Source organism: Myxine glutinosa, chromosome 12 (assembly GCF_964187855.1).
Source record: "Myxine glutinosa chromosome 12, kmMyxGlut1.1, whole genome shotgun sequence".
Lineage (NCBI taxonomy): Eukaryota > Metazoa > Chordata > Myxini > Myxiniformes > Myxinidae > Myxine > Myxine glutinosa.
In genome coordinates this window covers 25,963,278-25,977,055 of record NC_136272.1, presented here as the reverse complement: position 1 = coordinate 25,977,055, position 13,778 = coordinate 25,963,278, and positions in this window count along the sequence as shown.

The window sequence follows — 13,778 nt, the reverse complement described above, 5'->3', positions numbered from 1 at the left end:
AAGGTTCATTGCAGGCGCTACCATTCCTGTCTTAACACTTACCGACTTACACTTAATTAGCCTATGAAATAAATCAGGAGGGTTGTGGGAAACGAGCCGTAGCTTCTTACCTATTCTCCTTAACGTTCGACCCCCTTAAGCAACTATTCACATTTAAAATATCTTACTATAATTCACCAAATGTCTGTCTGTCTGTCTGTTCGTTCGAAGGTACCGCAAAAACGGCTGAACCAATCGCAACGATATTTTGGGTGGGTAATGCTAGGACCCCCTGGAGTAAAATAGGCGATATTGTTTTTCAAATTTTTCCAAGTTTTCCAATTTTCCAGTTTTTCCAAACACGATGGAATAATATTTACCGATATGAACAGTGATGTGGCTTTTGTTGAAATTCTACGTACCAGGAGAGAGTTAATTGACTCCTGACAAACTCTTCCTATATAAACGTGTGGCTCCGAAGTAACACGGCAGCGTGTGCAAAGCGACTGAGAAACAGGTGTAGCGGCCGCTTCCGTGTTAAAGATTTGGCGTGCACTCTTCATACATAAACGTGCGACTGAGAAAGACGTGTAGCGGCCGCTTCCGTTTTGCAGAATTCAATCTTTTTTCAAAATGTGCGCCATGTACTGTTTAGATTTTGATGATTTGCATGTGATATGATTCAACGGATGTTTATATGAATCGTTTAAAATAAAAAAAAGCCTTCAATTTCTGATATTTTGCCTTTTCATTTGGGCTTCCCAATTGAAGCCCCGCCCTTAGGGCGGGTACCGTTGCTAGTTTATAAAACTTGAAGTCCTTGCTCCTAACTCCTGGGGCAGGAAGAAAAAGTCAAAACACACAATAACTCCACCTTAACCACAAAACCTTAACCAAAAATGCCAAAATTCAAAAACGTTTACACAACCCCATCCTGCAGACCACTTCCCCCAATGGATGCCACAATTCCCAACGTTACCTGCCGAGCCATCCCAATGTGCCCCAAATTTCCAAGGGCCCTGTCCTGGTGTGACAGGTGAGTGACATGGCTCGGTGGATTTCACCCCCATCCATTCACACAAATCCCACAACCGTTCATACACATTTCAATAATCATCAAAGCACGTATTTCACCCATGGCAAAGATGCCATGGCATAGATGTCATTACACACGTGTGTGATCCTCAACTAGGCAGCGGGGAGGTACCGTACAAGCAAGATGGTGGGGGGCGCTTCAGGCTGTGGTGCCTGCAGTTCAAAACAAGTCGTCCGACTTGTGACCTCTTCACCCCCACCCCCACCCCCTTTAACTCTTGGCCCCATGGCAGCCAAACAGCTCCTTAAGCTGTCGTCCCGCCGGGGAGGTCTCCACACCAGGCTCCGTCTCCTTAGGCTTTCACACAGCCTCACGGGTCGCCGACGGGCTCCCAATTTCCATACACCACCGGCTGTCAGGGACAACTTACCTCAGGGAGGGATGCAGTCACCGCTCCTCCAGAGCTTGATCCGTACCTGCGGGGACACACACCTTCCCCACCCACAAAATCCACAAAAACATTTCCTCCCTGCTGCAATTTAATTCTCAACCACATATTTCCATAAAAAGATATCATAAAAGGTATTGCCATGGCCTACTTACATGTGAAATCCCCATTCACATTTCAAAACACATTGCAATTCCATTTCCATTCTCTCGACGACACAAAAACACCAAAACCTCTACACATAAACAAACACCACCAACAAGACACTTTGTGGCACACATACCAATCCCCTCACCGGCCATGCCATCACTCTCACCCGCCCCCGATTACAAATTACACATGTCCCAATTTAAATGAGCAAATACCAACACCTGGAACAGTAAACATCAAGGCCTTACCTTTACCTTGATGTGCAGGTCGTTGCAGGTTGTCGGGTCCAAGAGTGCCATCCACCCTACCGAATCCCAAAATTTGTCTCACAGGGCCTATCAATTTTCCAAATTTCCTTATGTCCGACAGTACTGGCAAGTATGTGGCTCCGCCTCCTCCGGTGACCTTTACTACACCACTACATTTGGCTACGACAGCTCCGCCCCTCTACCGTGCAAGAGCCATCGGGATAAGCTGAGCAGCCGAAACGCCAACATGGCCCATGAGTGTCCATAAGGGCACGGCCCACCATCCATCCTTCGGCCCCCTGCGAGGAACATGGCTCCACCAGCCCCAGGTGGCCAATGTGGTGAGCACCTGCTGCCAACTCCCCATTCCCAAGGCCTCGGACCTGGGGGGCACGGTCACAATGCGTGGCATCCACATCACGTCCCCAGCACCTCTCACATCCCCCAGTCCACTCACATGCAGCCCCCAGTGCCCACCCACACTTGACGACGTCCAAGGTCCAGTTGACAGCCATGCTCTCCCAGGAGACTCAATCCCAGAAGACATGGTCCACACACCTCGGCCACCCACAGCACCCCGTTGACCTCCAGACTACCCAACTACATCCCCACAAACCCGTATCCCAAATATTGGCACCGTCGCCGCCGTAGCCAGTTGAAGGCTGTGTCCTGCTAGCAGCTAGCCTATCCATTTTTGGCCCAGCCTCCAACACTTTTGGCTTACATACCTGGATCAATAATGGTGTCACTGCTGTCAGTGTCCACCTTCGCCTCACAAAATTCACCCTTAAATTTACATCTAACCCTGAGATTACCCATGCCAATTCTTTTTCACAATTTACTAATCTCACCAAAGAAGGGTACTTCTCCATACCCCTGCCAGCCGAGCATGGCCCCGTAAGCTCGGCACATTCCAAATTCGCGATTAAATCCCATGGCTCTCTTCCCAAGCCGAGAGTCGGAACATCTGTGGAAGATCATTCTCACACCATCATGTTCCACAGATGTTCCAATGGTTGTCCGGTGGGCTATATCCATTCCTGTCCATGCGGTTCGACCCGCATCCATAGACCAACACAGCATGGCAGATCATCACATGCTGGCTGTCCCAGAGTCTCAGGGAGAGGTTGCCAGGCCGCATGCCCGGGCGGTCACCACATCAGGCCCATGTGGGCTGTCCATGGTGCCGCCAAAAAAGCGCAACCTACAACACATCCCCCTAGTGGTCCTCATTATACACACACCATCCTAGGTACCTGTGAGAAACCACCTCGGATCCCCCCGGAGGTCTTAACACCTACCGGGGTCCAGTGACCCTGCCAGCCCGAGAGACTAACTGATGGACAAGGGATGCCAGACTCCACCAGACCCCCCTTGGGGCCCAGGCCATACCACGACACACATGGTCGGACCTCACATCCAAATCCCGCCAGCACAGCCCCCCCCCCCCCACCCCCAGCTGGCTGGCATAAACCAATTTTGAAAGAGGCAACTTTTACATGAGCCCGACCCCAATGACCTCTCCTGGTCCACACTCCGCAGCCTGGGGACCAATTCCTTCCAAAGCTGTTCCAAATTAAATTCCCATTGCAATTTAAATTTAAATTTCCTTTTAAAATTTTTGGCCTCGTGTGTCCAATAACCACAGCGGAAGGTAACAACCCCTTCCTCTGGTTTTTCTGCCCCTCCCTGCAACTGTTCCAAATTCTCTATGGGGACCACATTTTCCGAGCCTCTATCTCTGGACTCTTCCATGCCTGAGTCCAGCTCGGGGCCAAAACAGCCCCCTCGCTGGGTATCCAGTTTTGGAGCCTCCCGTACCCAAATGTTGTTCATGGTGAGGGTCCCCTCGGTCACCTCAATCTCATCCTGGGGATCTTCAACAAACCGACTCACCTCATCCCCCAGACTCTATGGGACCTGATAAACCTCCTCTCTGATGATACTGTTCAAGGCCTCCAGCCGCTGTGTCAATTCATTCTCATTATCATCCCCAATCAATTCTGGCTCCGACAGGTCTTCATCCACAACTACCCAGTCCGGTTCCGTTACAATATTTTTTTGTTCTCAAACCCAGTCCTCCAATATTTTGACCCCCTGTTGCTCCGCACAACCGCTCTGGTGCTGCACAATTCCAAATTCCTCTCCCTGTTGTATTCCAGCAACCACACCAGCCTGATAACCTTCAAGGTCTTCATTCAACAAATATTTCCCATTTAAATTTGAGTTTCCCCTATTTACATTTGAACACACCATTTACCTCCAAACATTCCGTATTTAAATTTTCTCTCTCCTGTGCCCCAAGCGCATCAGCTCTGGTCTCACACTCTTCTATTCCCACTGTCAATTCCCCCCGTTTTGATTCAAATTCTGCCGCCCATGGCTGCTCCAGTGCCCCAAGTCCATCAGACTGGGTTGCACCCTTTCCAATTTCCAATGCCATGTCTTCCCCCGCTACTTTGTCAATTCGTTCCCCCAGGTCTTGGGTTATTCCCTCAATTTTGCCTTCCAATTGTTCGTTCCTTCCCTCCAGTCCATCAATTTTGTCACTGAATCGTTCCCCATGCACATTCCGAGCATAAATTTGTTCACTCAGCCCATCTTTAACGAAACATTTCCCCTCCAGTGACCTTAATTCATTATTTTGTTTTTTCTTCATTTCATTCGTTTGTTCTCTATGGCCTTTGATTTCCTCCGTTTCGGCTTTCAATTCTTCACTACAGGTCTTCAATTCAGCCCTCAATTGTTCATGACAGGCATCCATTTTGCTTTTTTTTTTTTTTTTTTTTTGTTGTATACTGAATCGAGGCTCGTGAAAGAGCTACTTCACAAACAAATCAACCAGACAAACAAAATACCCAAAAAGAGGGAGCGGAAGACAAGATAGGGAGAGAAGGGGAAGCACACAAACACAACATCCGAGAGCAGGGAGATGTGTGGAAGGGAGAGGGCCCGGGGGGAGGAGGCATGGGAAGGGGGGGGGGGGAGGGAGAAGTATAAAACACAAGGACACCAAGGACTTCCTGGACAGAAGTTGGTATTTCAAAAAAGTGGAATTGGGGTGAAATTAGCGGGGGTAGAAAAGATCAAGGTTTTGGATGGGGGAAGATAAGAGATGGTGGTGAACAGCTGTTTTAAAGACTTGGAGGGTGGAGTGGGATTGAAGAGAGTGAGGGAGTTTGTTCCAGAGGCGGGAGAAAAGAGGAATGAAGGAGTGAAGGTGAGCTTTCCAATCGCTCACCCATTCCCCTCAATACATTTACCATGGCCTGGAAGGTTATCAGACCCGTCTCCTGGCTCGATTGCTCCGAAGCGGAGGGGGTTCCACTACTATTCTCAAACCCCTATATCTCCGGCCCACTTCCATACTCTTCAGGATCCCCAACCCGCTCGTCCATCTCACTCGCTTCCACCATCCACGGTGAGAAAGTAGTTCTCCCACCCGCATATTTTTACCTCAGAAAAAAACTATTTAAATTTTCCAAAAACACCATGTTGCACCTCGTACACCAATTTTCTACAAAATTTGGAAACCCCGGTACTACGATTACCTCCCACTCGATGAGAGAAAGACAATCATTAAAAAATTTCGATTCCAAGAGCTGAGCGCAATTTGCCCTCAGCGGGTGTCGAACTTGCAACCCTCGATCACAAAATGTCCACTAGGTTCGAATCCCTTACTTCTGGCACCAAATGTCGTGTGACTGCCCTTGGTGAACACCTCAGGGTAACACGGATGGCCAAACAAGCTTTAACTCCGAAGCGTTCAGTCCAATGGTGGAGTTACTACACGCGGGGGGAAGCGGGGGGAGAAGCTGAAGCTTACCTTTTCGGATCCCACTGGCAGTCCTCGACCCTGCAATAAATTAACTCAAACAAAAACGGAATTAAACTGTACAAAAATACCGGTTTTATTAAAGAAATTGCCGGCACAAAATAAAACATGGCAAAATAAAACTATGATTCCTAAATTGGGACGTCCTCACAGACAGACTTGAAAACAGACATTGTTTGAAGGATAAAACAACTGGATAAAATAAAATAAAGAAAACAGAAGGATAAAATAACTGGAAAATAATAGCGTTGTTTGTGGCACTTAGCTCAATAGGCTCGTGTCTCTCGTCAGTCCACAAACGGGTCCCGGAGGTCCGTGCGTGGGAACACACGCCTTGGCGCGAAGTTCATGAACGGAACCAGGCCTCAAGGCACCCTCGTTCACTCGGTCGCGCGAGGCGACGAGCAGGTGTGCAACTCGTGCCCCAGCCGCGCCTGGCCTCACTATCTCTGCACGGAAACCGCAGCTCTCCATTCGCAGCTCTTCCGCCTCCCAACCACCAGCAAGGTCTCGGAACACTGCCGTTCGTAACGAGGTCCAGAACGGGAAGAAAGGAGAGAAGCGTCGGCGCACAACCATTGGCTATGGCATTCAGAACGAGCAGGAAGCAAGAGAGAAAATGTCAGCCAGAGCGTTCTTTTATCACCCAGGCTCTGACATCATCCTTGCCTGCTTCACCAATCAGCGTGTGCCACCTCTTTGTAGTCCATCTCTGCTCCTATCAGCAAGTCCCATCTTACCCGGGCTTGTACCAATCAAATCCACCCGCCCAATCACGGCTCTTCGGGGCGCGGCTCCCGGCCTTGCCCGTTCTGTGTCTCTTTCAAGTCAGGGTAATCAGCACTCGTGCTTCATCTGGGTTTCCGGTGGTTTTTTAATTAGTGAGCTTAATGGGGAGTCGATTGTGTGGCTTGGTTATGTGTCGATGGTGTGGTGCCAAAAGGGCCATAGGAATAAAGAACAGAGGTAACGCCATACAGGGGATAAATTACCCATAATCCCTGAGGTAATTAACATACCCCACTCCTCCGATGGGGACGAAGATACACTTAATCCGAACACCCGGAGCTGACTTATTTACATCAAGGTTTCTACACGACATTCGGAGCACCTACCTATACATTCTACCTGTACTAAGGTATCACTACCCCTACAAACGGAACTATATATATATATATATAGTTACGTATCCATGTGGATTTCCTGGTCTCCGTGTGGATGACACCATAGTGGAGATAGAACTGTGTACGGTAGCATGGACCACATGCGAGTAGGAAGCCAATCACGATGTATTTAAGTAAAAAAAACTGAGCTTAAGATCGTTTACATGTCTTCACACGGGGGGGGGGGGGGGGGGGGGGGTGGAGCTCGTGTTAACTTGGTGGGGCCTGAGGCTAGTCCTCCCAGTATGTGATTGCCTCCTGTGATTTTCCCTAAGTTTTTACAATTATAACAAGCCGGCCATAATAACCCATTTTGTAAAAATAAACTGGCCATAAAAAGGGCCATAAAATCCCCCAAAAACCCATTGTTGTTGTTGTTGGTCTGTAACCGTGCCAACATGGTTAAAGAACTTGTCGGTTAAAGAACCAACACCATGCCAACAGAAGCCGAACTTTCTCGATAGAAAATTAACCCCGCCCACCAATCGAGCAAGGAAAAAGGCCACGCCCTAAAGTTCGTCATTGGTCGAGCCTGACCTTGGGGCGATTCAGTGGAACTCGGCAATTGACCAGTGTGACGTCAGAAAGAGAAGGTTCGAGCAGGAGTAGAGGAAGAATTGGGCGGTCTCTCCCTCTCGGTCTGTCTTTCATCTCGGGCTATCGCTTTGTCTTGTGTGCGCCTGGGGTTTTCCACATGAATCGAAATGAAATTTTTCCACATGAAATCCACATGAATCGGGGTTTTGTGGAGCTTTTGCCATGTTGGAGGAGGTGTTGTGGACGGAGACGGAGGAGGTCGCGAACAAGGCGACGGAGGCTATCCTGTCGGCTTGCCTCATGCTGGTGGCTGCTACGGGCGCAGCTCCACGCCAGTGTTTGGCATTTCCCGTGCGAGCTGCTCGGGCCGCCTTGTGCTGCCAACTGCATTCGGCGATCTCATTGGAGCAAAGCTGAGTGTCGGCCGGCTTTCAACATTTTATTTTCTTTTATCATTCCCCTGTGTGTTTTTGAGTCTCCTTGTGGAGGCACCTCAATTAGAATTATACATTTACCTCACCGTTCATTTTCATTCCATGCTTTACTTGAATTTAATCATTGTTGTGGCATTTTTAATAGTTGTGTGGTGTTTATTTGTTCTGTGGGTTTCGGATAAAGCCCCGTGAGCTCCGTGGAGGTAAGCACTTTACTTCCTTCATCCACGCACGACAGACCACCAGGCAGTTTCAGCTACATGCCTCGGAGTTAAGGACCGTTATGGCCTTCTGTCATCCGGCGGTGATAATCGCTGGGGACACCACCATATACATATACAGTGGAACCTTGACTTACGAGTGCCCCAACTTACGAGTTTTTCGAGATACGAGCCGTCGCTCGGGCGGTTTATTGCTTTGAGATGCGAGCCGAGATCCGAGTTACGAGCTTTCGCCACCCGGTCACGTGGTTATCTTGCCGTTCAAGTACAGTATCTCTGTCGTATAGCGCTGCATTTTAGTTTTCGCATTTCGGTTATTTTGAGTTTACGCCGCCAGGTGGGTTCCGGTCACGTGGTTATCTTGCCGTGCACGTACAGTATCTCTGTCGTATAGCGCTGCATTTTAGTTTTCGCATTTCGGTAATTTTGAGTTTACGCCGCCAGGTGGGTTCCGGTCACGTGGTTATCTTGCCGTGCACGTACAGTATCTCTGTCGTATAGCGCTGCATTTTTGTTTTCGCATTTTGGTTATTTTGGAAAATTTCATGTTCATGTCGAACATTTCATGTTCATGTTCATGTTTTCATGTTCATGCCATGCCAGGCCACAACTTGTTCAGAGTGCCGGCGATAGCTCGCCTTCTCTTTGTGGAAAACATGGTGAGATCCTTAACATCCAACAACTAATGGGACGCAAACGGGGCGCCCAGTTTAGCGGTACACACATTGATGAATCACCCTGCCTGTGAAACACCGACATGACAGGTTATAGCTGGGTCGGGATTCAAACCCAGGCTGGACAGTTTAGAGTCAAGTGTGCGTACCTCCAGTCCAGGCCATCCTGCCAACTTGTATGCTGCATACAGGTGAAATATAAAGCGCGAGATATTTTTATATATACTGTATATTTAAAAAAAAATTGGTGTGGTTTTTGGCGGGCTGGAACGGATTAATAGCATTTCAATGCATTTCAATGGGGAAATTTGATTTGAGATACGAGCAATTTGAGTTACGAGCTCGGTCACAGAACGAATTAAACTCGTAAGTCAAGGTTCCACTGTATTATATATATCTATATATATCTATATATATCTATATATATATTAATTTTTTGTGGTGGGGGGGGGGGGGGCACCGAAACTTGAACAACCATAAACACCTCCATTTCTCAGTCACTACCATACCCTTTTAGGCTGAAAGAACCACCACACAATGAACCTTCACCATTCAAGCAGTCTCCGTATACTTCCTCCAAATCCTATCATATGTGTAAGTGTGTATATATATATTGTTGCAGTTTTGGAATAAAGGCAAACCCCCCCTCTTAGTTAGTTGCACCACAACATGTAGCCTCGCTTAGTTCAGTTATGTCTTATTCAATGTTAAGTATCGTCTCCTTTCCTGTGTTAGTATGCGTTGAGGCAGGCCAGTAAGTGTAGGCCTCATTGGGATGGAATGCCATGTGCTATGCCCAGAACAAGTCGAGGAGGCCCGAGGGAGGAGCTGAAGGGGAGTTGCCGGTAAGCGGCAAGCAGCCAATGGGAGCTAAAGGGGAGTGGCCAGCGACAGCGGCCAGGGAAGGTGCTTCGAACATTTGGGTAAGACTCTGGGGAGGGGCTATAAAACCCTGCCCCGGATCCCCAAACGAGCACTCTGTCCCGGGATTCTGAAGCGACTGTGTGTGTGATTGAGGCTCTCTGTGATCAGCTCTCTCTCTGTGCTCTGTGATCGAAAGCACGAACTCTCCCTGTCGTCTGCGTTCTGCCCCTGTTATAAGCGCTTTCGAGGACGATCTCTCCCGGGGCCCGAGACTCCAATGATCTTCCTGGCCAGGGCTCCCTGCACGTGCCGCGAACATCTCGAGGGACACGCCCAACGAGCTGACCGGGACGAACGGTACCAACGGCCGCGCTTTGAGCACGTCCTTCTTCATCCTTTTTCCCGCGTGAGTGAGTGGGCCCTTGTCCGGGGAATTAAGTTAAGGACATTAAGTTTCTACCCTGTGTCTCTTTGCCCTGATCATTTCTACAAATTGTAATAATAAACCTGTGTTCTTTTGCTTCCATTTGGCCGTTCACGTCTTTTCCCACCATTGGCTTCGCATTGTCCGAAATAAAACCGCTCAATCGGGTTCAGTAAGAATTAATGGCACGAGTCACGTGACACGCAAACCGCTCGGGCGTATCAGACCAGCGTGACTCGTGCGAGGTCCAGTCCCCGTTCTCGTGGCGGCGTGTGTATAGAAGGTACTTGGCGATTCGACCAGATACCCTTCCGCACGCTCGCTACGGGGGTGGCGGCTGGAATTGCTCCGCAATCCGCCCGAGTGTAAAGTGGGTAGTGGCCTCATGGACTCGAAGGCCCGAGGGGGAAAAGGGTTTAAGCCCCCTCTGTACGTCGACGGACTCGAGATCCGCAACAAATTGGTGTCCGGGAGTGGGATTTTTGGACCTAGAGTGCGCTTCACGCACTCCCAAATTACGACGCACGAAATTTAGTTTTTAAAAACCAAATTGACTTCGTACAATGGCTGGCCAAGATGACCAAATGCGGTGGGAATAATAAATGAGGAAGAACTAATGGCCCAGGACCAGCAGGGAGAGTTGGTGGTGGAGGAAATTGAAGAGGGTGCGGCAGTAAGGGAAGAAAATGGCGGCGCCTCACATGTGGCGGCGGAAGCCGGGCCCGCTGTGCAAGCCGGGCTTAACATCGGGCTACTCTTGGCTCAAATAAAAGCATCCCTGGAGGTGCAGAGGGCAGAGTCAAGAAGTAATGAGGAAAGGATGGCTAAGCGGATGGATACCCAGAGGGACGAAGCAAGAAGGGATATAAAAAAATGGGGGAGGACATTGGGCGTAAGATGAGCAAGGAGGTCGTGGTGGTACGCGACGGGGTGAAGCGGTGTGGAGAACACGTGCGGAGTAAGATAAAGCGGAGCACAGCCAAATTGACTGTGGCTATGGGAGTAGTGACACAGGGTGTAGAGGGGCCGACAATCATCGAATTGGGAAAGAAAATTTTGGGGGTGCCGGCGAAGGCTGAATTGGAAAAGGAAATTTTAAGGGCGCCGACGATCGTCGTGTTAGAAGAAGAAATAATTGGGGTTGAAGAGACGGGAGAGACAGGGAGTAAATCACGGGAGGAGGTGATGGAACCCGCGCAAAGTTCGTGTTTGCACCGTGATGCCGTGCTTGCTGATGAAATAAAAAGTTTGCAGGTGCTGGCGGAGAAGCAGGGGAAGGAGAGCCCCGAGGTGAGTGGCGATAATGGCGGGAATGTGTTTGGCGCGAACGGGTGCTCGGCGAGCTTGGGAGAGAGGCGAGACCCGTGCGTTCGCGAAGGGCCCATTGTGCGGTGTACGACTAGTAGTGGTACGGAGAATGAGAGGGAGTGCGTACCGGAGTGCGTGGAGCGAGAGGGTCGTACGGAGTGTGAGGGAGAATGCACACCGGAGTGTGTGTGGGAAGAGTGTGCACCGGAGTGTGAGCGAGAATGCACACCGGAGTGTGTGTGGGAAGAGTGTGCACTGGAGTGTGAGCGAGAATGCACACCGGAGTGTGTGTGGGAAGAGTGTGCACCGGAGTGTGCGATGATTGAGTGTGTAAAAGAAAAGTGTGCACCGGCGTGCGCAAAAGAAGAGTGTGCACCGGCGTGCGCAAAAGAAGAGTGTGCACTGGAGTGCGAGAAAGAATGCACAACAGAGTGTGTGGGGGGGACGCGTGTGCGCCTGGGTGTGCGAGTGTGGAGTGGGTCGCACGTGGTGAGGACGCGGCCCAGGCATCGACACAGACCGGGGGTAGTCCTCAGTGGGACGGGTAGCATACGCGAGCCCCTGGTGAGTTGTGTGCTGCAGGGACCGGAGGGGATCGGTGCTGCGTCGGTCTCGCAAGGACCGGCATGCACGATTCGTGCCTCCGGCACCCGCACGGTTTGGTTGGCGCTGTATAGCGGCGAGGGCGATGGGCCGGGTTCGAGGGGAGGTTCGGGTTTTCAGAAACACGCACCTTATCAGGTGAGGTGCTCGGACCGGGGCCGGTTGGGTCATCGTGCGTGGGACCGGGAGGCCTCGCGCAGGGATGGAGCCCGGCACCTGGGCCCGTCAATTCCTCCCCCCTTGGATCGTCAATGCCAGCCGGATAACCCACACAGGCGACCAACCACCCGCATGGATCGCTCGGCCCTTCGAGGCCGAGCTGTGACAAAGTACCTCCTTGAATGGGGGCTCATTGTTTAGAGGACTGAGAGTAGTGTACCCCACGTGGGAGAATGGTAGTGTGACCATTCCTCCCACGGGGGGGCCCATGAGCATTCGTTTAGGGGGATGGCAGTGTTAGGCACATGGAGGGGCCAGCAATGGTTGCCTCCATGGGGCACCGAAGCTAGCCGAGGGAGGGCTAGGATAATTGATAGGGATTTAGAAAGACAGTAGGGACAAGATTTAAGTAGTGACACCTGAAATGTAGCGGGGACGCAAATAGTTTAGGTGGTTGTTAAAGAAAAGGGTGTGCATAGTGTAAAGGGACGACGGGGAAGCACGAGTTGTAGGGGAAATTAGATAGATAGATGATGCTGTGTGTTTGAGGAATTGTGAGTGAGACAAATGGAATTGTGTTTGAGGTGTGAGAATAAGTGGTGTGCAAGATATTTGGGGTGTGAAAGTAGTTGGTGTGGAAGTAAAAGGTGTGGAATGCATGGTGCGAAGGATTGAATGGGGGTAGTGGAACCCATTCGCGAAAGCCCGGGGGGGGGGCGGTGGGGGGGGAGTGTAAAGCCAGGTAGAGGGCATAGATAAATTGAATGGATATTGACACCTGTGGTGCGGGTAGTAGCAAGAAGTATTTTGCGAGGTGCAGGAGACAATGACATAGCTGGGCGTGTGGCTTAATTGGTGTGTATGGTTATTGGGGCACTCCGTCACTGGCAGCTTGTTGGCCAGGTAAGGCCGCAGGTAGGCTCTGGGAGCCGGTTAGGATAGTGTGTGAGTGGGGCCCGAGGATCCCAGGGGAGGACCCGGGTTGCCCGATGCCGAGGTGGGCATAGAGGGGGTAAGTGCCAGGGAGGGCCTTCCCCAGTTAGAGTAGTGTGAGAAGCAGGCAAGCTCGGGAGGTGGCTTCAGTGGCGGAGGGGCGCAGTAGGTGGACCTGCTGGTAGAGCCACACGACCCAGTCCCGAAATTGTGCGAGGGCACAGTGCGAAAATTTGTTGGGGTGAGACCCAAATTCGGAGGGCACCACAGTGTGGGCAATGGGAATTCGGGTTCTTAGAACCACATCGTTTAAAGAGGCCGATTGGCAGGGTACGACCTCGGGTAGTTTAAATGTGTAATGCTATTAGTGTAGTTAGGATATGAGATCCCTTCGCACCATCCACAGCCAGTCACCGAGGAGGACGAGCTTCACACCAAGGCTCTGTAAGCCGTTTGGAAGTAAGACGCATCATGACGTGGGCGAGACATTGCTTTGTTCCATCCCTTCCTTCCTGGGAGGGACTTGGAGACGAACTTGGAGTTAGAGGAGGATATGGGGGACAAGACGTAGAGACGAATTGTAAATACAAGGGGGGCTAGGGTAGTGTAGCCAACGGTGGGGTGTACGGATGGATAGGGACGAGCTTTCTCCGCTCGCTCTTCCACGTCCCTCGCACCGCACCAGGTATGGTGGTGCTTGGTCACCTTGTTTTGCGTGTGTTACCGTGTGCCTTTCCTTTTGCTTGTTGCGCCTTGTCTTCC